The 27375-nt window shown below is 45.4% G+C and overlaps 1 protein-coding gene across 1 annotated transcript in view; it reads left to right on the plus strand.

Annotated features, from left to right (window-relative positions):
• Nucleotides 1-22965, plus strand: part of LOC119175649 (prolactin-releasing peptide receptor) — an 82322-nt gene extending 59357 nt beyond the window's left edge. Inside the window, exon 3 of the mRNA XM_037426569.2 lies at nucleotides 22582-22965. The gene's annotated coding sequence lies outside the window, so the exon portion shown is untranslated. The remainder of the gene's footprint in view (nucleotides 1-22581) is intronic.
• The last annotated feature ends 4410 nt before the right edge of the window (nucleotides 22966-27375 follow it).

Below are 27375 nucleotides of genomic sequence, written 5' to 3' on the forward strand. Positions count from 1 at the left end.
TTGACTTTCAAGTAGTTAGACAAGTTGTTTCCTTAATTTTAAACCTTATAGCTTCATTAGGTATACTAGCAAAAAAGGTTTCAAAGTAGCAGGTCGTAGCCAAGTTTCACCTTGTGGGGCGAATCCCTACTCAATGCTCCACCAATGCAGCAAACAATTCCCCTTTCCTAAGAGACGGGTCTCCGCCTCTACGTTCCCACACTTTGCTATCCTCTGAGCAACGGCTAAGACGAACTCCGTCATTTCGTCGACGTACAGCTTAAAAGATACTTTCATGCGACAACAAGCCTGTGTAGACGGCCGGTCGGCTGTCTGGAGTTAGTAGACACGATTCTGCCGTCTATCCACACGTATTGTTTCAGCGTGGCACCACATTATCTTGTTGGAAGCGGTGTCGTGACAACGACCTCCTATTTCTCAGCCTGGCTCACCGTGAGAGCACTATTGCCATGCTGGTGACTCCCCAGCACAAGGTGCGGTGAACAAAGGCTCGCGGTGTTTGACGACAACGACGCGTTTCGAGAAGAACGGCTTATTCTGCGTCTGGGTCGCTTCTTTTCATTAACTTCACTTTTCGTCGGGTGCCGTCTACCGACTGGCCATCCTTCGCGTGCCCCAAACATAACTTACAAGGTCGCACTGCTACAACAGCGAATTTACGAATGCTACACTCACTCCAGAAAAGATGATGTCAAGACACACGTGGATTTTGACTATCCCACAGCGCCACATTTATGGAAGCATCATAGTTCACGAATTCCGTATTTTTCACTGTCTTTCCACAGCGTTCAAATAAGGAATTAAACATAAGGACAATTTCCTATCTCAGCTAGTCTGATGAGATATGAGGATGCAGTGATATCTAGTGCGCTATATAGAGAATTGAAAAAGAACATTATGTCGAACTAATATGGGGTTGATGATGATAATGGTGGTGCAGCAAACTTCTTGAATTGGGTGTGTGTGGTACGCCTTAGCCGCAAGACGCTTTAATGCCCACCAGTTACAGTAAAGTAAGAGGTAGGAGGAATTGAAAGGCTACAGATTAAAGGAAAAAAAATACAAAGAAAAATAGACAAAGAATGCCAGTGTTCTGAACAAAGACTTCCAGTGTTCATGCACCACTCTTGTCCTCATCCTTCACGCTGTTACCACTTTTGTGCCTTCGTAGCACATTTAGAGAGTACATAAAGCTGAGGAAAGCGTGAGGTAAGGCCAAGGATGGTTTGTGAATACGGGCCTTAGTGTCTCAGTTGTTACTTCGCTGTGTCTGAAAAGCGCGTCTTTTTCGCAAACGGAGACTTGCAGTAAGTGCTGTGACCTTTGTTCGCCCAGTATCTACAATATAATTGTTTCCGTGAAAGCCCAAGGTGTACGATTCTTCCCGCCGCGAGATAAGCGCACGCATAAGTGGGGCAAATTACGTGTGGGGGATGTGAGCGCGCGCCGCCACGTCGGGAGGATCTGGCGATGCGTGCTTATTGTGCCATCTCACTGGTACTGCTGAAAACACGATGGTTCCACGAAATGGGCTTAGCCAGCGGTAAGTGGTAGATATAAATAGCTTGCCGTTTTAATGGTGAAAGAGGTGCTTTTTTGTGGCTCAGTGGCTAACGCCGCACACTCAGAAGCAAGAGGTCGGACGATTCATTTTACGCGCCAGAGTCTTTATCTGGATTATTTTTCTTTCTTGCCTTTTTATTTCTATAGATACGCATACATATACGATGAATGATGGTGACGCCGACGCTGGCGGCAAAATTCAGTGGAGAGTGTCCATACAATTTCTATCGCAATAAAAAAGAGAGAGAGCACCGCGAGAGGTGTTAACTTGATCGGCGTCCTTGAAGCACACGAGCCTTCTAATAAAAGAACAATTTACTCACGCATAACAAAACACATGCCACACACTCAAACGCCACAGAGACTAAAAATTGCCACACATGCAAAACTTCACGAGAGTCTCCCCCCCAACATTGCCATCGTTCTTCACTGTCCACAACAGGGCACGTGCATCTCGTGAACGCGCTAGTAATTTGCCAACAGAGGGGTCTCGCCGGCGGAGCCACCTCTCGCCAGCATTCGAGTCATCCATTCGTCGTCCCGACTGCTACTCCATCAACACCACATCGACCATCGTCTGCACTAGTCTTTTCAAATCACAAAGCAGCTTCCAGGGAAGTACCACTCATAACCACTGGGCTAATGCTTTGCATCGCAGAACCACGTGTTCAATTGTTTCATCTTTGTCTCCACACACCCGACACCGCACATTACTCCCAGCATTATGTTTCTGAGGCGCACAAGTGTTAGAATTGCTCCAGCTCTCGCCTCAGAGTAATTTACTTCCAAGAGAGTTGTCGTACACGTGTACCACACTAACACTGTTCCTGTGGCACCGGTAGACAGCTAGCGTTGGCAATCCCGCCATACTGTGCATCCAACGGGCCTCCTCTTCTTCTCGCATCCGTTTTCATGTCTGTTTTGTCCAATGAGTGGGTGAGTTTGTGCCGAAAGGGGCGCGAAAAAGGCCGAACTTGTGGTCGATACGGTATAGGCGATGCTCCCACAGAGGGTGCATACACGTTGCTAACAGGTAGTCAGAAACGCGCCGCGCCCAGCACTCCCGAGGCATACAGAGCAAGCGACCACGGCATGCAATTTTGCTGGCCGCCTCTCGAGCTTCAAAACTCGTGCAATCTATAACGCCCTGCATAGCGTCAGTGGCCACAGCACCACGGCAGCTGCGAGCTACCCGGCCAACCTCACGTTGCCTTCGTTCAAGCAATTCCAGTGTGGTTACCGAGAGGCAGAGCACAGCGTTCGCGAATGTCAGTGCTGACAAATGCATTATTTTACATGCTTCACAAGGTGGTTGCACCACCAGAAACTTTGTCGACGGAAGACGCCCTGGGCCGAAGTGCCTTCTGGCGGAGGATCTTGTCTTGGTTAAATGGCTCCGGTTCAATCAAAACCTGCACTCCCAGGTATCTGTACACTATAAGAATATTTTTTTCCGAGCCTTAGAGCGACTTCGTCTACGTATGCGTCCTAGAGCGGAACTACTGCAGATTTTTCGCAGTGAAGCGGAACCCATCAGCTTGGCCTCCTTTCTTAGGTACAAAATTTATCGCGTTGCTAAGCACCACGGCACCACTCCCTCGGAATAGGAGCACCTTCAATGATCCCTGTGAACGATTCCTCAAGCTGTTCCTTTGTTTTCTTGCCCAAAGCCTGCTGGCATTGCAGCTGGTAGGCCATCCAGCCCAACTGCTGTGTGGACGCAAGACGCTTCCACGTGCGCTCATTTTCACCCCTGCTGACCCGCCTCCGCACACCCAAATTCTCGGCTGGCACCTCTGTCGAAAAGCTTGCGTGCTCACGCATGTGTGCAGCCTCTGTTTGGGCCCCTTCCTCACTTCCTCCTATTTGTCCATATAGACGGAATAGGTGAGATGCTCTTTAAGCTACCAAACTGGTTCCCCTGTCACAGTATTTCGCAGCTGGACAGGGCTGTTTTACTTCCAATCAAATGGCTGTATACAATACCCGAACTTTTGTGATGCCGATTTTCTTCTTTAAGGGAGGTCACTAAACAACATTGTGTTTGGCAACCTTGTATTGGGCTAGTGTTGGTAGCTTGTATTTTAGTTCTAGGTACTCTGCGCAAGCTGCCAAACAGGCTTCCTTACCTCCCCTCTTCACAAGAAGACGGCGCTGGCGGTTCCCCGCATGATGAGATTACCAAGCAGTTTTCACTTGTGTATCCAATCACTATTTGCGTACTGTACATGTAGGGTAATCACCCAGACCACTTGTTTATGCATGAATGAAGACAAGACTTCCACGAAGTCTTCAAATGTTCCAGCTTGACCTCTTTCCGCACACGTCTTGAACTCGTCCACGACATTCGGGATGGATTGACTTGGGAACTACGTCCCTGTTCCTTCAGGCGGTGGTTGTGGGACGCCGAGCCATCCGAGCAGTTGAACTCAAGTAGCAGGCAATTGTGGTTGCTGCCCAAGCTGTGTACGCCTTGCTCATCGATGTCAATATCCCTCATAAGCTTATTAAAGGGGTCGTGAAACATTTTCCAAAAAAACTTCAACTACGTGTTTATATAGAATACTGGCCATCCATTCAATACTTTACCTTGACTCGTTTGATTGCCTAGGCTTACCAAATAGCTAAAAAAGCGCAATTTTGGTTTTCCGGCCGCCTCAGGTTCTCGTCAACTCCGCAGCAGAAGTCGCTATAAAACAGCCAATAAAAAGTCTCTGTCTCCGCCAAAACATGGCGACGCAGCGATGTTTTTGAGCATTAGTTTACCATGGTTCGTGGAATCATACTGTCTGGGTCACAGTGCCGTCACCATCATAACAATACCATAACACATACAGGATGGCCGACCTTCCTGAACTAGTGAGCGTCGTTTGCTAGATCGAAGTCGGCTCTTGGGCTTTGAGCCGCACGCCGACGCACCCATGCGAGGGCAAGATCGGGCATTGCCAGGGGAAGGCAGCGGTGGTGGTGACTGCGCCCTAGAACTGCGCCCTGGGAGGATTTGTATTGAGACCACGTGGCAGAACCCCCACTTGCGGAAGCCCCGACAATAAGCCTCCCCTCATCCATACCATCGGGGCCATCATGGTTGATAGCTCGAAGGCACACTGCTATGCGTTGTGCTCGCTGGGCATCGTTTGAAAGCGAACGCAATTTGATCTATTACTTCGGAGCAAAATAAAGCTAACGCTGTGTTTGTAACTGCTCTTACTATGGTGTTTCACTGACGTCACATGTTAGTGCCCATAGCGGCCAATGGTCGCGCATGGTCGCTAGTGAGCCTCAAAAATGTGATTTCAAACGGGCGCCAATAATCACAGACTGAATATTGCACCAAACTATTTGAAAATTGATATATGTAATCTTTATTGAAGCAGGAAATATTGCATCCGGGAAGGTTTATTTGCGTTTCACTAACCTTAAGGCCTCCTGACACCAGGATCAGTCACAGCACGTGGAGCTTTCACGGGCACACCACGTTACTTGTCTCCTACGTTGGGATTCCAGATTCGTGACGACGATCTCCATGTTGTGTCTCATTTGTAACATGAGCTTTCCATTCTTGTCTGTAAACCCATCAAGTTCTTTTATGTGCCCATTGAAGTCACCCGCCATAATGATCTGCCTACTCAACCTCAGATGTTTTGCAACCCTTGTGGATGCATTGCGCTAGCTGAGTATTGGCATCGCATTGTTTGCTTCTGACTGCCATACACACTATGCATGCAGCGGCAGGTCTCCAGGACGTCCCATGGAGCCCACATATTGTCCATGCAGTCACTGCCCACACTGTGCCACCACATGTCCCGCCACCAAAGTAGTCCAACGCCACCTCTCTGACGGTTTTTGCCAGTTAATTTTTTTTTCTGCACCAGGGTGCACAGGGCGCGTTATCCGGATTGTAGATGTGTGCTTTGGTTGGCAACTACGGCGTAGAGAGAAAAAGCTTCTACTTCTAGCGCACATTAGAGCTCCGCTTGCTTTTGTTCCCGGTGAGCAGCATTAATATTTTGGAACCCCACTCTGAAGCTCTGTTTACAGTGGCGTTTGCGATGGCATCCAGCGCTGGCTACTACAGGATATAGCGGGGGTGTCGCATGTGTTCGACCTAATATTTCAGTGCTGCCATTTGAAGTATTACCTGTCGAAGAGTTGTCATGAATAAAGTTGCTCCAAACCATAGGTCGAAAAAACTTGTGCACCTCACTCAGACTCACTAATGAAACGTATTTTGCGCTTTGGACTCACTCGAACTCAGACGCAAGAAAATTTTCCCGAGCTGGACTCTCTCAGACTAACACTCACAAAAATTTTCCTCAAGCGGAATCACTGTGACTCAAAATCACAAAAACATTACTCGCCTGGACTCGCTCAGACTGAGGCCCGTATTCACAAACTGACCTCAACCTTTCCTGGAGTTTTCATTATCGGTTTTAAACTTTTATTGTGCATTATACACAAATTAGACCAGTATTCATAAACCAGTCTTGTCGTTATCTTTCGTCCTGTTACCGATTTCGTGCCTTTATAATGCATGTATAGAGTACAGGCAGTCGAGAAAAACGTGACGTAAGGCCAAGGTTGGTTTGTGAATACGGGCCCCAGACTCGCGGATCAATCTGAGTCTCAGTGAGCCCAAGTGAGTCGAGTCATGAGTTCGTCAGCTTGGGATTAGCTTCTTCGACTGTGGTGTCAATACTCTTTAGCACCAATATCTCCCATGATTGGTGCTCTTCTTCGTACCGTTTGACTTACTATAGTATATTCAAAAGCGAGTGCCTCCAAAGCAGTAAGGTATTTTTTCTTGGAAGAGATGACAGCATAAGATATCACAATGAAGAAGTTCCCTCAAAAAGTTGGTGAAGGGAGGTCAAGGCATACACTACGTCACGCCTCTAATTTGATCTGGCTGGAGCGTCTTCAATTTTAGGAGCAAGAAATTTTATTACAACTATTCTAGACATAGGACCGGTTGGTATAAGAATAGAAGGAATAGATTTATTGAAATGATTTGTACTAACCACAGCTATTCTTTATTTTCATCATTGCCTGTATTCGCAGCATCTCTTTATAATGTAATTAACAGACCGGAATTTCAATGCTTCAATTTTAACGGCTTTAAATATAATTACATACCCTAACCGAAAATTATAAAAGCACCCGTGACAAAGCCCGCAATCCCTGACTCCGACCTTTTATTGTTGGAAAAATGATTTCAACAATAAAATTTTTATTTCTAAAAAAATTTATATTTTAATATATTTTGATATCAAACCTCCAATACATAGAAGTATTATCAACTCAAACTCAATATCTATGCATTTGAGAAAATAATAATAATAATATACAAAATAAACAATAAAACTGTTTAACAAAAGCAATTTTTAGTTTAACCTAACCTAAGACCAAAAATTGTTAAAAAGAAAAAAAACTATTTGCCCCAACAGTCATTTATTAAAAATAATTATTAAAGTAACTTTTTATATTATTATTAATACTAATAAACGCAAAGAATCGCAAGCTGTACATGTTAACATATAAAATTCCGCTTGAATTCGTTCAATTATATCGAAAAGGTGTATGAACGACACTGCTTTGGAGTACCTTTGAGTAGACGTGAGTATAAACGTTAAAACAGCTAAGGCTGATAGCAATTCTGAAGATGACTATAGTGGACCTTAGGTCGGCAAATGAAATTAGAACTTACTCTGACTCACTCAAGAAATATATTTTGCACTGTGGACGCACTCCCACTCAGACTCGCCAAAATGTTCCTGAGACTGACACAAAAGTTTCTGAGAATCAGACTCATACTCACGAACAATTGTTTTCAACCGGACTCACTCGGATTCAGACTCACACACAAGAAAATTACTTACTAGGACTTACTATGACTCACGGCTCGATCTGAGTCTTAGTCCGAGTGAGTTGACTCATTAGTGAGTTCGCTCACTTAGGCTCCGGACGTGTTCATCCATGGCTGGTGCTGAATTGCGTATGTTTAAAAACGCCTAAAAATGCAGAGCCGATGATCCTGACGCTGTCCAATTTCCTCCGCCGTGATTTCATTGTACATCAAGCCTCGATGGTTGTCTCGAAGCATGTGCGGTGCCCTGACAAACTCCAGCGTGGTCCTTGTTCCGTGCACGCATTTTTTCCAAAGTCGTTCGCGTCTGCATTTTACAGCGAAAGCTGTTATGAGATCAAAACTCAGGTCACACGCAGCACCGTGGTTGTCCACCACCGCCACCGTCGGTGTCCGCAGCCACATCGCACTAAAATAGAAAAAAAAAGCTAGTACCATTGACACAGTGGGGCTCGAACCCGAGTCCGCTGCGTGCCAGTATTCTACCACTGAGCCGCGCCAATGCTTTGGACTTATTCGCAAACTTGCCTTAGGCAGGTTAACGTAGGGAAAAGAATAGCATTAATGTGAGTAATAACGGGTTTTAGAACAGCAAAGAAACAACCAGGCATCACACAATGCGACTAGCGTAACTAGTGGGCCGTCAAATGCTCCAATCCTGTACAAAGCTGGTTTTGGATCACCTAATAACTGTGGCGTATACCCACTTCAGGCATAATTCCTCATCGTCGTCAGCCGCTGCATAAACAATTGGCACGAAATTTCTTGCAAGTGTTTAGCGGATACAAAGCTTTTCAGAAGAATGACCAATATTAGCATAGCGAATGGTGGTCTAACACCAAGAAATTATGAATAATAATGCCGTAGTGGGCACCTAGCGAGTGTGCTTGCAGCATTTACCCAATGAGGGTTGTGAAATGGCGCCGAAAGACCGCTGTTTTTGCATATTTTGAAGGTTTTTACTTTAAAAAAGGCGTACGAGAGAGCAGCGAAAGTTTTCCCAGCATAAATATTTGAAAAACTGTTCAAGTGATTTTGCGCAGCACTTTCGCTTGCGGCGGTCATTTCCGAAACACAGTGCCGATCTTGCTTGCTTGTTCCTTTCTTTTGTGGCTCTCACCCACTAGGGGGGATTGGCCAAGAAGCCGGTGGTTAATGCAAGTCAATACCTTTAGGTTTTCTAGACTAGGGGAATATGATTACTGTGTTCTGACTGTGAAATTATTTTGGCTCAATGTAATAAAAAAGAAAAAAAGGGGGAGAGAAATAATAGAATTTGTTGAATATCTGAGGTGTAATCGTTATATGAAATTCTTCTGAAAGTTGAATCACTGCAGTGTATCAGCTAAATAATAAGTGGTAGTGTGGTTAGTAAAATCCGAGAGCTGATCGCTGACTCAGCAAGGTAATCTTCTTGTGCTATATATGAATTCGCAGAGAGCCCCGCAGATGTTCCTGTCGCTGTGTGCCAATGAAGTTGCCCCAAAAGACAAAATATTGGGAGTATGAGGTGATATTCCTAGTTTTCTGAATAAAATTTCGAAGCAGTTTTTTCTTTGATTTTTGAAACGGTGATATGTGATAAGAAAATGGTCGATATGTTCAGGTTCGTTACAGCTTGAGCACAGAGGGGATGGCACCAGACCAGACCTGTTTAAGTAGAAATTAAGAGGTGGTACACGGCAACGTAATTTTGTTATCAAGACTTCCAATTTACGCGTGGGACACCATTTATTATTCCATGTCAAGTGCAGGTGCGAGAAATCTGGATTCGATATCATGACTTTCGTTGAGTCTTCAAGAAGGGAAAGTTTATAAATCTCGCTGCTGTTACATAAGCTGTAGGAGGCATGATTGGCACAATCGGAAGATCAAGAGATGTTCGCGCAAGTGTGTCAGCCATCTCGTTTATAAATATACTACGATGGCCTGGCACCCATATCATTCGCACTAGACGAATGTTTGCTGGGATTAATGATTTAAAAGTTTCTAGTACTGCTGATGTCGACGACGATAATAAAAATGAACACACGGAATACGAGTCAGACACTATCAGAGCTGATCTTGTTAACCAAACAAGTTTACTCTGGTATATTCTTTTTCTTCGTAGGGGTGGCTGACAAATTAGAATAAAATAAAGCTGCTTTGACACCGGCATTGTAATGGCTAGCTCGTTTCTTGAACAGCGCATGAAGCACTGAGAACGCGTCGCAGAACCAAGATAAATAATCAGTGACTAGTCTCTCAAAGACTGCGAAATGCGATTAGTTTCACGCCGAACAAGGAATGGATGGCGATGGAGCTTACAAAATAGTCGACAGATGGCTCTGTAAGTTTTGAACGTTAAAGAAAAAGTCAGAGAGATGGAGATGGTAGGTAGGTAGTAAACTTTATTCACTCAGTTGACAGGAGAGAGTTGGGGACGGCTTTAAGGGCTGGCCCCTTACAAAATCTAGGAGGAGTCCCTAGTCCGGTACCCCTGTGGCTTCTGCTGCAGCACGCGCTCGGCCACTAGGGCACGCTGGTCCTCTAGGGTCGAGCAACCGAGCAGGGCAGCCTCCCAGCTCTCTCGGGTAGGAGGGAAGGGGAAGGAAGTGGCGGGACCGCCGGATTTGAGGGGCATGCCCACACCATATGGAAAGGATCCGCGAACGGATGGTCACAGTGCGGGCATTCCCCAGAGAATGCCGGATTGAAATGTTTGAGTATCGCCGGGCACAATACTGTATTGGTATAGAGACGGAGGAGCCAGCGCTCGTCCTTCTTGGGCAGGACCGATGCTGGGGGTGGGAAGCGGAGCCTGTTCGATTTGTACATAGCGGTGATTTCTCTGAAAGAGGTAGCCGGATTGGGTTCTGGAACATCAGGTGATGGAGGGCGGGGCTGGTCCCGGTAATTAAGCGCGCGGGCCGAGGCATCTGCAGCCTCGTTTCCAACTAGCCCCGTATGAGCAGGAGTCCAGATGACGGTGCGTGGATTTGGGCGATCTAGATAATAGAGGATTTACTGTATGGTAGCTACAAAGAAAAGCCGCCCAAAGGGCACGAATGAAAAAAAAAGAAGGGAGGAATTTCGTGATAATTCAAGGGGAAGCAATTTACTGTTTGAAGAGAGATCGGGCCGCCTTAGCAAGATTTAGTGAAGAAGAAGAACAATGCATACGTTGTGGGGAAGATAAGGAGGCTCGCTGGCTATCTGCTGAGCCGTTCCTGTCCTCGCTGTCCACCAGGTTTCCTCCGGTGCTTCCTGAGGCCTGAGCGTCCAGTTTCGATTCGGGATCTACCTCAGATGCTACTTCAAGGGCACCTTCGTGCTTCCTCCTGTGGCGGTGCGGCCGGATTAAGCGGTGCTGTTAAGCCTATCAACCTGATGTCTCTCTCCTCTCCCGGCCAGGCACATTCTGCCTGGTCGGCTACCCTTCTAACAGAGATTTGTTAATAGATCTGTTTTTGTGCAGTGGTCTGAAGAGCGTTCTTCTGGCGCTGGTTCCAACCAACGGCGAGTCCATTCGCATAGAAAAATCCGAAACTACTTTAGGAAGAACTCCGAAAGATTTACGATTATTACCAAATGATTACCGAGGTGCGTCAATTTGGACGCGGAGGCATCCTGTGCTGCTCGCCGGACCAGGCCTGCATCACAGATCTCCTAAAATGCACAACGTTTGCCTCAAAACCGGTTAGCTGTTTCGTGCCTACCCATTTGGCCTGTGTGAAGGGACTATTTGAGGAGTGGACTTGAGCCTTACACCACCTGAAATACTTGAAATGTTTGCGGCTGCAGGAGCAGTCTCTGTATTTTGATGCTCACGAAACGTTGAGAACAAAAAGGTCCCCACAGAATCAGTGATCGTAACTTTTGCCGGCATGGCTCGACCAACCGAAATTAAGGCATGGCCACTGATTTATTGTGTAGATGCGATATCTCCTCGGCCACTGCAGTGCAAAAAGGCTGGAGGTATGGGCATACCCTCGAGGGATGTAGATCGGATGTGAGGAGTCGCACATGTACTGACCAACATAAACCCGATAAATGTTCAACCCAAGTGGTGAGATGCTGTCTATGCAGAGGAAATCACGCAGCTGACGATGAAAGTTGCCCCATGAGGACATATCAGTTGCCACTTCTAGAGATCGTCGAACAACAACGATGCTTCCGGCGTGAGGCCCAATCTATTCTCTCTGAGCGCTGACGTGGCTACACCACCGTTGCCAACCGGGCAAACCAGATGCTTGAGTCGTCGTTGCCTGATCTAATAACATCAACAGTGGACAGGGCCATGACGAACCTTATGGATTCTCTATTCGTGAGCCTAATGGAGTCATTGACACAAATAGTGAGCACTCAGTTGACTCAAATCTTGCAAAAAGGTAACCAACTTACCGTGACCCCTTCTCTACCTTCACCAGTTAAGGTTACTGATATTCCATCGGAACCAGGCCCTTCGAAGTCAAAGCCAGACACGCCGAACCCTGGCTGTAGAATAATTGTGCCTCTTGTGCAGGACTTAGATTGGAGCTCGGACTTCGATTCCCATGTCTAACAACCAGAACAAATGAACTCCGACTAAAGAAATATGAAAAGACGTGTATCTCCTGAGGCACAACGCTCCTCAGTTAGTCCTAAATCCAGAAATAAGAAATATCAGAAAGAAAATCCATCAAAAAAGGATTTTTCAAAAGATAACATCTTAGAAAAAGCAGAGAGTGCTGCAGGTATCTCTTCAAAATAGAAAATTTAAAAGTATTACAGTTGAATAGCTGCTCCATTTTTTCAGCAGCTACAGACTTACTTCATCTTTGTGATCATTATTCACCTGACATTGTTGCTTTACAAGAAACTTGGCTTGCAGGAAAGAAGTATTTTAGGATTAAAAATACCGCACATTTCGTCTAGACCGCCGAACTCAGAGTGGAGGTTTGACAATATTTATCTCATCTAAAATCACCCATAGAGCTAAAATTATCTATCGGTCAATGACTTCAGAAAGCTAGATTTTAGCATTAAGCATTACTTTTACTGGGTTCTCCCATTCTACTTTATTAAGGCTTATTTTCTTGCGGGATTTCTAAATTCTTCCGTTCTAGATACTGCAGTTTATCATTGCCAAAAAGATATTGTATTAGTAGGGGGCGTCAATTCTCATCATATTTCGTGGGGTTATAAAATTGATTTGAATGGTAGACGTTTGTGGGATTGGGTGAACAAGAATAACTTTATTTGCATAAACACAAAAACTCATACTTTTATGAATAATCAGGTATCCTCGTGCTTGATCTAAATTTTTCTAACGCTAACCTGTTCATCTTATCATGGTCTGCGATTAACTCAGGAACAAGTAGTGACCATATGCCAATATTGTTTGAGGTGGTGCGTCCAAACCTCCGAAAATAGATTACCGGTTACGCATGTAAACTTTAATACATTCGAGAATTCATTACGAGGCGCTTTATCTAACCGAACGAATGATGCGGAACTAGATGCCATTAGAATAGGCGACATTTTAAAATAGTTGTTGAGTAATTCAAAATTCACCAATTAAAGCTCTAAACTTTCTACCAACTCTTGGTGTAATGCAGACTGTTCGCGGGCTTATAGACTAAGAAAAGCTGCATGGAAGAAATTAATTTTCAACCAGTGTCCCAGGAACTGGAGTGATTATAAGTATATGGCCGCTATTTTTAAGAGAACCATCGCTAATGCGAAGGACAAATTTAACAACGACTAATGTGAGTTCCTTTGAAAGCCGGTCAATAGAAAAGCACATTTTTGCTTTCTGAGAAATAAGAAAGGTCTTCCGGTACTAATAAATGTAGAATCTGTAGTATCATCACCAGTTGAACTGAAAGACTTTCTAGAAGATATAGCTCAGGGCCTAAAAAGTCGCTTTACGACAATTCTCTCATACCAAACCCAGTCCCCCCCCCCCCCCCCCCACACACACACAGGTCTGAGGATTTTGAAGAGGTCCCATATGCAGAACTAGCAAACGAAGTTGGAACGCAACCACATTCTGCTCCTGGTCCTGATCGCATGACGACGTCGGTGATAAAATCAGTACATAAAATATACCCACTTGGCCTACTCGAAATTATTAATCACTCACTAAGAAGCGCTTGGGTTCCACCTGATTGGAGACTGGCACAAGTGATTCCATTATTAAAAAAGCAAGGCGCTGGGTTTACCTTAGATAATATCAAGCCCATTTCACTTACATCAAACCTAGAAAAACTTCTTTAAAGAATATTATATAGATGCATAGATCGATGGATGTCAAAATTTGACATTGAGCCCATGTCAAATTGGATTCAGATGTGGTTGCTCCATTTGTTGTGCGCCCGTAAATCTCGAAAGCAGAATTCAACTTGCTCGATATCAGAAACAATAAACCGCTTTGGTAACCTTAGATATCACAAAAGCCTATGATAGAGTGGAGCATGTGAAAATGTTAAATTCGCAGCAGAACTTAGTACTGCCTCAATACTTTTTGGCCTGGATCCATGCTTTCTTAGGTGATAGAGAATTTTACTGCTCGCAATGTGGTGTCAACTCTTATATATAGGCAAACTAGAGGTCTACCGAAAGGGTCAGTACTATCGCCCTTATTATTTAATGCACTACTATGTACCATTCCCATACAGCAAGATGTACAGGTCTATGTGTATGCCAATAATATCGCACTTTTTGCTGCGTCGGCGGACATTCACACTCTGTATCTAATTCTGCAGACATACATGAATAGCCTGGAAATGTGGCTGGAGGAAATCAACCTATGCCTCAATATTAACAAAAGCACAATTATAGTTTTCGCACAAGATGTCTCAGTGCGAATTTTTCTGATGTACCGAGAAAACGCCATACCTCAGGACGAGTCAGTTAGGTACTTGGGGGTAACCTACACCGAAACACTTAACTGGAGTCCCCACATAGGAAACATGACTGCTAAAGGAGCACATGCCGTAGGGATGCTGCGCAGTTTCAGTAATTGTCGTGTCGGTTTGCGTAGAGACGTGGTCGTCATAATATATTGCATGTACATTCAACCGATATTAGAATTTGGCTGTGTTTTCTTTTCTGGCGCTCCGGCTTACAAAGTTCTACCACTGATTCTGTTAGAACGCGAATCTTTACGGTAATGCCTAGGGCTACCTAAATATGTTGCGAACAATATCCCATACGAAGAATCCCGCCTGCCTTTTCTTATCAAAAGATTTCATATTCTAACATTACGAACATTTCACAAAATCTCTGCATCACCTCACCAGCATCACCACTTTAACCAGCAGACCTCATTTTTCAACCAGCAATGGTCTAAATTACGGTGCCCTCAAGTAATATTTACAAAGAAACTTTTGGACCTCTTAGAGTTAACCTTTGGGAAATACTTGTACTCAACATTATAGATGCGACTAGGATTGAATTTGATGATATACACCCCAAGAGTGCAAACAATTTACCATATCAGTATATAAATGGCATTTTGGAAAATCATTTGGCCAATTTAAAAACATCCATTGTGATAGCGACTGGCGCTTCTGTTTATGAAGAGAAGGCTGGCCTAGTAATCGTATCACCCTCTCTAGATTGGGATTTCTCAATTCGAATACCCGACTTTACCCCTATTTACGACGCTGAGCTACTGGCGATAGTCCTAGCATTTCGTAAAGTGCCCCAAGATCTATCAGCGGTGATTGCTCTAACAGACTGTCTCTCGGTTGGTACTGCCTTAAGCTCACCAACTTTTTCGGGTACCTTAGAAACTTTCTACTCGCTTATTCCTAGACATAGTTATTCCTAGACATAGACTAGTTTGGGTTCCAGGCCGTAGAGGTTTAGCTCTCACTGAGCATGCAGATGCACTAGCTGTATCTCGCTTTGATTGTCCAAAAAATCTCCTTTGTTTTTATCAGACTATCCACAGCTAAAGTTCCTTTGGAAGAACAAGTGGTGTTCATCGAGAAAGGAAGAAATAGTAATTACAAGGCTGCGTTGTCAAGTCCCTTTATTGAACTTTTACCTTCACAGGTCGGGTCTGGCACAGCCGCCTTTGTGCCTTTATTGTAATGAGAGTGAATCTTTGGAGCACTTCTTTTTGTCAAGCCGAAAATTCAAAAGCCAAAGGAAAAAATCTACTAGAAGAACCCCTACGAAAGTTGGACTTAAACTTGGCACTTCCGGTGATTCTTTCATTTGGCGCAGTCGCATTTGGTTTTAGCCACCTGAGCGTTTTTACCACTGTTACGAATTTCTCACAAAAATCTAAAAGAATGGAATGCTAAACATAGATAAATTCAGTTGTTTATGTATAGCATTTTTTTCTTTTTGCGTGTTTATTATGTTTTCCTTTTCAAGATTTTTTTTGTTTTTAAATTTAACACCTTTAACTTATTACCTATATTACCTAATTAATCCTACTCTCCCTTTCAAAAAGTGAAATAATTTAAAAAGTAAGGCATCATCCCATTCATGGCCTATCCCCTAGGTGGGTTGCGCCAAGGTGTTGAGGAACCAACCAACCAACGAATAAGGAGGTCGGCCGCGGCTGTTGGTGCGCCAGGTGCCTGGTGCCTCCACCTCCAAGACTTCACTATCCAAGGCTTCGCTGTTCGGTAAAGCTGTGGTACACTTCTTGGGTCTGTAGTGCTGCAACCGTCGGTTATTTGTATCAATGTTATCTTCCCAGTTTGAGCTTATTGAACTTTACGTATAAAATTTTTGATGCCTGCCATATCTCCGGGCCAGAAGGTTTCCTTCTGGTCTGCTTCCACTCCTTCACAGGATATTCCACTGGGTTTATATCTGTGTAACTGAATTAACAGCATTCCTGTGGCTGTGGTGCAAACGAATGAAAGAGTTATTCGGATGAAGAACCCGAAGGTCATCAAATCTGAGCTACGCGTGCTGACTCCGCATTCTCTACACATAACCAAGGTCCGTCAGTTTGATCGTGGTGGTAACTTATACTGCTCTCCCGACCAGGCCTGTGTCAAGGACCTTCTAAAGTGTAGCAGTTCTGCCTCATTTTCGGTGAGCTGTTTTATTCCACCTCACCTTGCTTGTTGTAGTGGCGTAGTTCGTGGAGCAGACGTTAGTTTTACCCCAGCGGAAATTTGGATATTTTTTTGGAGGGAGGTGTTGTATCCGTTTATCGTTGCAACACGCTTGTCAATAACGTGAGGGTTCTTTCCGAGACGGTTATCGGCACATTTGCCGGGACATCGCGTCCTACGGAGATGAAGGCCTGGCCTTTAATCAATCGAACTGAACTGCTTGCCCCACGCCTTCTTTAATGCAGAAAATGCTACAGGAATGTATATAGCATGAATGGTTGTTGCTCTAATGCCCAATAATGCATCTGTGGGGCCGATCACCGTGCAAATGACTGCAAGTTTAATACAGAGTTGTGCTGCCTATGTCAAGCCAATTTCAAAGCCGACCACTCTGACAGTCCGGCTAGATCTAAGGAAGTGCAAGTTATTGACATTGCTCAGACGTTTATTGGCGGACGCTCGGCGATGAAGCAAGACAGCGAAAGTCAGTGCGGGGCCCGACTCTGCACGAGCTGCTCTTCTTACGAAAAGGGCGACCCACTAGAAGGCACTGGAGAGGACGACCCACTGTTCGAAGGCTTCACCACAACTACCCCGGGTACAAAAAAGGAGCCATCTGGTGACCTAAAGCTGGTTACTACGAGTGTGTCATGATAGGCCTTGAGGCGCTCCACGTTGACAATGTCGCGCCCTCGACGGCGCATCTCTGAAGATGGTTCGGTGAGTTCGATCAAGTAGTCTACAGGGGAAGTGCGTTTGACAACATGGCAGGAGCCTTCAAATTTGGGAAATAGTTTTGAAGATAGGCCAATTGCAGTGGTAGGGATCAAGAGCCAGACGAGTGCTCCAGGGAAGAACGTCGGCGCAGTGCTGGCATCTGTGCGAATGTTTTTTTGCCGCTCTTGATTATGCGCAGCAAAGGTCTTTGCAAGCTCTCGACACTCTTCAGCGAGCTTGGCTGTAGCAGAAATAGGCGCCCACTCGGACGGATCTGTACGGAAGTATCGTGTCGATGGTGTGCGACGTATGCCTTCCATATATTAAAAAGAAAGGTGAAAAGCCAGTAATGCTTTGAGGGGCAGTATTATATGTGTAGGTGGCGAAGGGAAGAATGGAATCTCTATTTGTGTGATCGGCGGCGATGTACTTGGAGAGAATGTCGCCGAGCGTACGGTTGAAGCGTTCGGTGAGGCCTTCGTCTGCTGGGGGAAAGCAGCAGTTTTGCGGTGAACTATGTTGCACTCTTTGAGAATGGCTTCGAAGACTTCAGACAGGAAGACGCGGCCTCGATCACTGAGTAGGTCCTGGGTGGACCGTGTCGCAGCATGAATCATTGGAGCAGGAAGGAGGCCACATCGCACGCTGTAGTCGTGGGGAGAGTGGCAGTTCCGGCGTATCGTGTGAGGTGGCCCGCAGCGACAATGGCCCAGCGGTTAACAGCTGACATTAGTGGAAGTGGCCCATGCAAATCGATGCCAAAGCGCCCAAACGGCCCGGCAAAGTAAGGCAGAGGTTGCAGACCTACCGGCCACAGGTGCGTTGAAGTTTTGTGGCGCTGACAATCTATGCAGGAGCAAACGAATTTCTGCACGTAGCGGTACATGCCGCGCCAAAAGTACCGTTGGTGAATGTGATGGTAAGTCTTCGATACCCCGGAGTGCGCACATTGCGGATCAGAATAAAAGAATTTGCATATGTCAGAGCGCAGACTGTGGGGTATGACTAGTAGCCGCTGGCAGCCGTCACCCTTGTAATTTCGTTGGTGGAGGAGGTCGTCACGAACGGCAAAATGGTGGGCTTGACGACGCAACGCGCGAGAGGATAAAGTGGATGGATCAGTCAGCAAGTGTATCAGTGAGGCAATCCATTGATCCTTTCGCTGTTCAGTAGCAATGATATGAATGCTAATAGAAGAAATGGCAAGGTGGGACGCTGAGCTGTGGGCATTCTCGTCAGGCAAGGGAGAACGCGACAGGGCGTCGGCGTCAGCAACTTGCCTTCCGTTGTGGTACAGCACGCGGATGTCGTAGTCTTGCAGGCGAAGCGCCCACCGAGCGAGACGGCCTGAGGGATCTTTCAATGACGACAACCAGCATAGTGCGTGATGGTAGGTGATGTCATGAAATGGGCAACCATACATATAAGGTCGGAGCTTTGTAAGGGCCAAGACAATTGCCAGACATTCTTTCTCAGTGACGGTGTAATTAGTCTCGGCTTTTGTAAGCGTATGGCGTGCATACGCCACAACATATTCCGGAAATCCTGATTTGCGCTGCGCAAGGACAGCGCTGAGGCCGACACCACTGGGGTCCTTGTGTACATCTGTAGGGGCCGTAGGTTCGTAGTGGCGGAGTATGGGAGGTGACGTCAACAAACGACGGAGCGTTGTGAAAGCATCGTCGCACTGTGATGACCATGAATGGAGAGGCCCGTTACTTCCGAGAAGCTACGTCAGCGGAGATATGATAGTCGCGAAGTTTCGAATGAAGCGCCGAAAGTAGGAACACAGTCCTACGAAACTGCGCAGTTCCTTGACGGATGTCGGCTTCGGGAACTCGGTCACGGCCCAAAGCTTGGCTGGATCAGAGTGAATTCCGTCCATGGACATGACGCAGCCCAGTATTGTCAGCTGCCGAGCTGCAAATTGGCAATTTTAAGTTCAGTTGCAGACTGGCGTCACTCAGACGCGTTAAAACATGCCGCAGGCGTTGAAGATCCGTGGAGAAGTTCGGAGTAAAAATGACGATGTCATCGAGGTAGCACAGGCACGTGTGCCATTTGAGATCACGCAGAACGGTATCCATCAGGCACTCAAAGATGGCGGGCGCATTGCGCAGCCCAAACGGCATGACGTTGAATTCATACAAGCCGTCGGGGGTGACAAAAGCGGTCTTCGGTCGAGCGTCCTCAGCCATAGGTATTTGCCAGTACCCTGAGCGAAAATCAAGGGATGAAAAGAATTCTGCTCCTTGCAGGCTGCCCATCGCGTCATCTACCTGTGGTGGTGGGTACACGTCCTTACGAGTGATCTTGTTGAGGCGTCGGTAGTCCACACAGAACCGCACAGAACCATCCTTCTTCGCGACGAGAAGGGCAGGAGACGCCCAGGGGCTATTAGAGGGTTGAATAACATCGCGGTGAATCATGTCATCGACTTGCTCGTGATTACACGGCGTTCTGTGGCAGATACGCGATATGGACGTTGCCGCAGTGGTGGTTTTTTGCCTGTGTCGATGCGATGCGCAACGGTGGATGTGCGGCCGAAAGATGGTTGAGTGACATCGAGAGAAGAGCGGAATTCCTCCAACAGGCCCAGAACCTGGGAACGCTGGCTCGGCGTAAGGTTGTTGGAAATGGAGGGACCGAATACATCAGGGGATGATGAAGCAGATGTAGAAACAGCAGTAAGCGTACTGAAACTTGGGCAGTGCACGTTATCGGGTTGATCCATAACTTGTGCGTCTTCGATGGGTTCCACGCTGCCGAGACATCTTCCCGCACCAACGTAACACTGTACGGTGATGAGTTCGGAACAAAAATAGTGGTGCTTCCGTGAGTGACTTGCACGGTCGCGAAAGGAACCACCAAGCCTTTTCTGATGAAAACACGATGAGATGGCGAGAGGAGTAAAGCGGTATGGAAAGACTTGCGCAGTATACCGACACTGCCGCGGACGACTGTGCAGGCACTTCCGTGTCGTCTTTGACGAGTAACTTGCTTGTAGCAGATGGACTGTCGGCTGGCGTCAAAGATGAGAATTGTGTGAGCTCTATTTTATCTGGTGCGCAATGAATGACGGCGTCATGGCGGGAGATAAAATCCCATCCTAGGATAACGTCGTGAGAGCATGAAGCAATTATGATGAATTCAACGGCATACATAACGTCCTGAATCATGAGATTGTATTTTGGGGGGGCCCAGCATATAAGAATAATCTTCTCGATATCCTATAACGATAGGCCTTTCCAAGTTGTCCGGGGGTTCCTAAATATACTGCGAGCAGTGTGTTATATCAAGAAGCCCGAATCTCCACCCCAGCGTGTAGATTCTGCACGCTTAGTATTAAAGCATATTTAAAAATTTACCCTTCTTCCATTAGACGTTAACAGTTCGTATTCATTTCCTAACCGAGAGGATTTTATAATGAGCTCTGATCTAGAGTACATAGACCTTTAATTTTGTTTGTTAAAGAGCAGCTAAAACCATTAAACGTTAACATAGGCAGCATTGTTTCACATTACTCATTAGCTGAAACCAAAATTTAATTTGGTAATAAATTTCCTTCTAATGCCAAACTTCTGCCTAACAGATATATTAAAGGCTTATCAAAAGACTATTTACTTAAATTGAGATTTGTTTATGTTAGTGCTGTGGATGCATCCATGTGTGAAGAATGAGCGGGAGTAGGCACTCTCGGGGACATTGTCTTGGTCATTCTCAGTACGTCTCCCAGATTACGCTTCTATATTTGAAGCATATCTTTTAGCAATTACTTTGGCCCTTAGAAAACTTCAAATCGATGATTCGGCAGTTGTTATTGTTACTCATTCACTTTCCGTATGTATATCCGTAGCCTCGGTGTCTGCATTCGAGTATTAGAATGCTTTCGCTTCTTTAATCCCAAAACACTGAAGTACAGGGCGGTTGGTGTGGGTGCCAGGTCACCGAGGCGTATATATATATAAATGAAATGGCTGACACTCTCGCACGGTGGTCCCTAGATGGTCCTGTAATATACATTGTACCTGATACCAGTTTTGTCACTGAATCTCGATTTCGTAATTATTCTTTACTCCTGGATTCTATGAAAATTAGATTACCAAATCAAAAATATGGTCATCTTACTTTTGCTTGAAATAATAAATGGTGCCCCTCTCGTAAATTGGAAGTGTGCATCACTAAATTTCGATGCCGAATTCCGCCTTTTAATTGCTATTTATACAGATTTGGTCAGGTGCCATCTCCCCTTTGCTTTTACTGTCAAGAGGCAAAAAAAAAATTGATCAATTTTTTCTTTTTTGCCGACGTTTCACAAGCCATAGAAAGAAACATTTCTAAAGTATATTCAGAAAATTAAACATTACCCTTAATATAAAAATATCTTTTCCTTGGGAAATCTCCTTTGGGCCACAGCTACAGGAGCGTCTGCATAGAAGTTTGTGAATTTCTCAGAGACACAAGAAAGTTTGCTTGTTAAACTTTCTTTTTTTATTTTTTAACTAATGAAAGTTTTGTTCTTTGAAGTTAGCATCCATTATACCTTTCAATTACTAGTTGATTCCCTACTTTATTCGTAAGTCATCTTATGATTATCCCTTCTTATGTTCCCTAGATGACTGAATAATCATTTTTTTCTTCCTCAGAAATTCAGAATTCGTTTTCCCCAATACAATAACCACTGGTTTAATGGTCAATCCACCATAGCAGGTACAAGCCAAGAGATATAGGAACAAGCAAGCAAGCAACGAAACGACGGAACATGTTATGATTGAATGTCGAAATATACAACCACTTGGGCACGGGCATACATAAAGTCATGTGTTTTAGGTACAATAGAAAGCTGAACATGGCTGCAAAAGAAATAAGAGACGGTTTGAGTATTGGTGGCAGAAAACTATAGGGGAATGATAAAAATAATTAGGGGAAAAATAAGCATTTACTGCCATAAGGTGCATGGAAATGGGCTATATATTTGCGTTTTTTTCCTATATTAATTTATTGAACTAGACAAGTTATTTATTAGGCCAACTTTAAAAAAAGGAATTATTTTTTATTTGTCGAGCCTGGTGACACACTTATCAACGCCCCGGTATAAAGGAGATGCTCATAGCATCCATCCATCAATTCCCTGTTGACCTGAGCCGGAGACGTTCTGCGTAAGACAGACAGTCAGAGCTAGCTGCCACCGCAGAATGGGAATCAAAGTCAAGGAAGTTACAATTAATGACGACTTCGAGGGGTAAACCGGAATGAATATAGTACAGAATAAAGAGGGAAGCATCAGAAGAGACCAGCAGTGAACATAAATAAGCAGACTGTCAGTACAAATGCAGGAAAAGAATAGTGCCACTAATGCGTTGATTATTTTTTCTATCTGCTCAGGTAGGATCATCAAGGAGGATTCGTCCCGGCAAGCGTGCACAGGAAGGGTCGCCGTTTTGGCGAGCGCCTTTGATACACGATGCTGATTCTTCAATGCGTGCCGTGGAATGACCGAGAGCAGTTGTGTTCAGCAGTGTTTTCGTTTCATTGTTCAACACTAGAAGACCTGTTCCCAGATAAACCTATCGACTGCTCTTACTTGCAGGGCCGACCTCATGCAAGGTGACCACCTCCTTAATATTCAATTTGCCAGTATTATACTTCGCCTAGTGACGAAGTTTCCGAACTATGTATTAAAAGATGAGGAGGTGTTCACACAAATGACGTAGATGTACTGCAGTACAAGGAAGAAATGCCACGTCCTTAGTTATTTGCTTGGCATTCAGAGCCCTTACTCACAAAATAACGATGTGTGTGCTACAGGTAGTCGTGCAAACAGGTGTCGATGAATTCTGCTTGCACCATTTGCGCGATGTCACTGTCTCCTCTGCATTTCTGCCTCCAGATGTTGCGTTAGTTTTCTGTATTGATTTCTGTCATTCCAGCAGTCGCGCCATTTGACGAATCACTGGGGCTGTTAGTCACATACAATGGTGAACAAAGTCGTGTGTGTGCAATGCAAGCACGTTTGCCGCTGTCATCGTTTTGATTATGGAAGCCGTAATAATTGTTACGCCCCTGAAGCACAGGAGAATAAGGCGTGAGAGCGCGACATATTTGCTCTTTACCTTGCATGTGACGCCATCAGCGCAGGTGTGTTTGTACTATTGATGAAGTTAAGACTGCATAATCACGTGGTGGTCCACTTGCGATCAATGTGATAACAGCGTCGCTGAACGCGTCAGGTCTCTGTGCGTATAAAACGAAAGAACCTGCATGTAATGGCCTGTTAAAAAAACTTGGCGCCCCAGCGGCTGCACCATGGGGGTACTTCACTAGTGGCGTTAGTGACGTCGGCGCAAGGAATCGTTTTTAAACCGAGTAGGTGGCAGGGTGATCTGCCTTGTGTTCTAGTAAAACGCTTGTTTGGAAGGTGCGTATTTACTCGTTTGCCGCCGTGAAACGCAGTGGAGATAAGTGCATGTATGCCCTGGCGACAGCATTCAAGGCTGCAACACAAGTAAAAAAGTGCGGCCTGGCGAAAACACATTTTCTCACACTTTCCTTCGCAAAGCTTTAGTAAACTCGTACTTTTATTTTGACACAGCTTACTCAGAAAGGCTGGGTACTCAGTTTCTTGTGTTATACAAAGGATCAGTCAGAGTCAGATAAACCACATCTTCTACTATCGGAAAACTCTTCCTCTGCAACAACATGCACATTGTCGCATTTCATGTAGGTTCTAGAATATTTGCCTCGAAGATTCATCGTAACCTACATTCGAGAAATATTGCCAGACCTTGTTGGAGTGCCACATTGAGACTCAAGATGTGTTTGTTTCCTGGATGAAAATATATATTGGGTTGTGAGCGGCGTAAAAACTCTGGGAACATGGTGCCACCGCATGCCTAATCGACGTTTTTGTCCATCATCATAATGTTTATCTTGTAGGTGGTGTTGTGATAGAGCCATTGCTGTTTTTATTTAAATACTGAGCCCTTAATTGTAACATAACTCCCCAAAATATTTTTTGCATTGACTGTTTCTGCAGCGTGAATGATAGAGCTGGATTGAATGTAAATAATAAATACTACGTTTATGGTTCAGTGTATACTGTTATTATAATCAATGAATTCCAGAGCACCTGCTGTCATCTTCAGAGGACATCACCGATTTTTCACCAAAAATGCGAACTTTAGTTTGACATCACTTTGTAGGCATACATATCAAAAGATACGATGGGGCCCAGTCTCCTGGAGAAACAGCTGGCGTCTGCGAGCTGCCTGTATGTCGGGTAAGACTTTACTTCACAGCAAGATCGAAAAAAAAAAATCAGCTGCGAGTCAGTGCATTATCTCGAGACGAGATTCCTTGGCTTTCAAGGCTTATGAACGACAGAAGGGAAAATTTTAAAGACACAACGAATTGAATACAACTGTTTCAGGGAGTATTTATATTTTTGTCTGTAAATGTAGTGTAATAATTATTAGGTAAACTACGGTTGTCAATAAATTAGGCCATGAAATCGAAAAATATTGGGGTAATAAAAAACGGGCCTCCTGCGCCGCGTTCAATAGGACCTCTGTGAGCATTTCTTCAATATACAGTTTCTTCAGTGCCCTTTGATTATGACGGCATATCCCCCCCCCCCCCCCGAAAAAAGCGATAGCCCATTCAAAGCCGTGAATATGGTCAGACAGTGAACCTATTTAATAGTTCTGAAGAATTACTTTTCTTTGGTTTTAGCCATGGCTAAACCACAAATAAGCATCGCTATCACGGTGCCACAGCGTCGCCTTATCATTGATCTTTTAGGGGCGAAGCTCCTTATGGCGTGGCTTGTGCGTACCTTGTAGTACGTAACCACCAGTGGCACATACCCGAAATAGCGGTCCTTACGATTTTGACCTCCAAGGTGGTTGCGGTGAGAGATTTCTTCTGTGCGTTGTTGAACAATAAAAGATAGTGCTCAATGCACATGTTAATGGCTGCTGAGGGGGAATGAGAGACAGGAGCATTCGTCCTTTAGGGAACGCGCACGCTGCCATCTCCATTAGGAGCTATTGGCATGTACATTGAGCACGATCTGACAAGAAAAGGTTGCTACGTCATACTCGCTGGGTGTAACCTCCTTGGTTTTAGAAAGGTTTAGCGAGCGTTGGGCCGCACAGCCATGAATACAGTGAACTAGTATATACCATGAACTCGAGGTGGGTAAAGGTGGGAAGTAAACCCGAAGCGCAAGCCGTAAGAAAGTGTGCATGTGCCACCTCCCGTTTAGTCCTTGAAATTTCCGCTGGATGGCGGTGCTTCTATATGGAGAATATATGATGAAAAGATGCGAGATGGTGGTACTTGGAGTGCTGAATAGATGGACGAACGGACACACAGACAGATGCATGGATGGACGCATGAACGGACGCAGGCACGGATGCATGGACGAACGCAGGGACGGACGCACGAACAGACGCACGCATGGACGGTTGCACAGACGTACGCAGGAACGGACGGAAGCAAGAACGAATGGACGGACGAATGCTTCGCCCCACTCCCCACCATTCACTCCGTGGATATGCTGCCATTTTTTTATTCACTCTCACCCTGTGATGAGGCTACGTGCGGAACGCTTAATACTGCTGCGACAATGACTGCTAGCACGGTGTAAGAATATTGGCATGTGTGTATATGAAAGAAACGACGTTGGAAATGTTTGGTAGATTCCTGAACATGCTCTTTCGCTACCGCAAGTTTCTGTCATCGTTTGTTCGCGTTGCACTGCGACAACATTCTTACACCATGCTGCAGAGGTTGTGCAGGTTCGCCGCAAAACCGGACGAAACAAAGCACACCGCTATAATACTTTAGGTGAGCGAACGTCGTGAAGCGAACGCTTGGCTGGGAGGGACCGATTATGTTCTCGTTTGCGGCTTGCCGATGGCTCGCCGGACTGAGGACCGTGGTGGGCCATAGAGAAACATACTTACATAAAGAGCGGACACTCCAGTAAGGCCCTGCGGCACAGCTACTGCGCTGCTTTCAGAGCCACGAGTGGTTGGTCAGACCCGATAATGTCTTCAGAATAAATAAAATAACAAAATTTTGTTCTTTCCGACAATGGGATTTGAACCCGCCCCTGATGCTCCAAAAGCAAGTGTCATTTGCATTATGCTACACACCCATGCTTCCGCGCCGGGAATACATGTACAGCACATCTGAACCACAAAATTGTGCCTCTTTGTGCAAAAGAAATGCAGAAAGACACTTTCTAGTCATACTTTACTGTTTTCTGTTGCAAGGCATTAGAAGTCCTCAGCGGGACATGATGCAGAGCAGACAAGAGAAAATTGCACAAATTAGTAAAATTTCTTCTATGCAAAAATGGATGCCAAACTTGGGTATTCATTGTATTCCTGATGTGTTCATAGAGAAATAAAAGCGAGGATGGGTACGCCATCTAGTGGTGGGTCGGACCCTTCTTTGCTGGGCCGCGAAAAGGCTCCAGTGGCCACTTTTTACATGGTAAATTTCTCTATGGGTGGGCAGCAGGCAAATTCCTGAAGGCACATCCGGCACGTGGACGACGGTTTCCATATCGTAGAAAACCAAGTATCGCGCGATAACACCTACGTGACACGCATAGAGGGCCACCTTGAAAGAGGGGATGATAAGGAAGGAGGCTGATGGTGGGGCGAGGGTGTTGTGGGGACGAGAAATGAGCGCTGCTACTTTCTTACGTCACGGAGCTTTCAGCACGGAGAGGGGGAGGGGTAAGCCAGGGCATTTATGTGCAGTGACGCGCGTACATGAAGGCTCTCTAGGACCGTGTTATGCCGAGTGGCCCGAGCGAAGCGGTGTCGGTGGCATTTCTACCGACACTCTAGCCAACGCGCACGTGCGGCAGACGCCGATATGGGCTCTCGCAGCTCACTTACAGCTGCGGAACGCTGGTTGGGGGAGAAGCGTCAAGCAATCTGCCTTCTTTGCACTTAAGAACGTACGTACACCATATTGTCAATATTACAGTGCGCGATATCGAGGGTTTGGTCGAAAATTACCAATAAATAAATCAATCCGGCACACAGTTAGAATTGTTTATTAGGGGGGGGGGCACCACCTTAATTTCGGGAGGCGCACCCCCTTAAATGGTCATTTTTTGCTCTCTATGTCATGGCGAAAAAAATGTTGGGGGGTGGG

This window comes from Rhipicephalus microplus, chromosome X (assembly GCF_043290135.1).
Source record: "Rhipicephalus microplus isolate Deutch F79 chromosome X, USDA_Rmic, whole genome shotgun sequence".
NCBI lineage: Eukaryota > Metazoa > Arthropoda > Arachnida > Ixodida > Ixodidae > Rhipicephalus > Rhipicephalus microplus.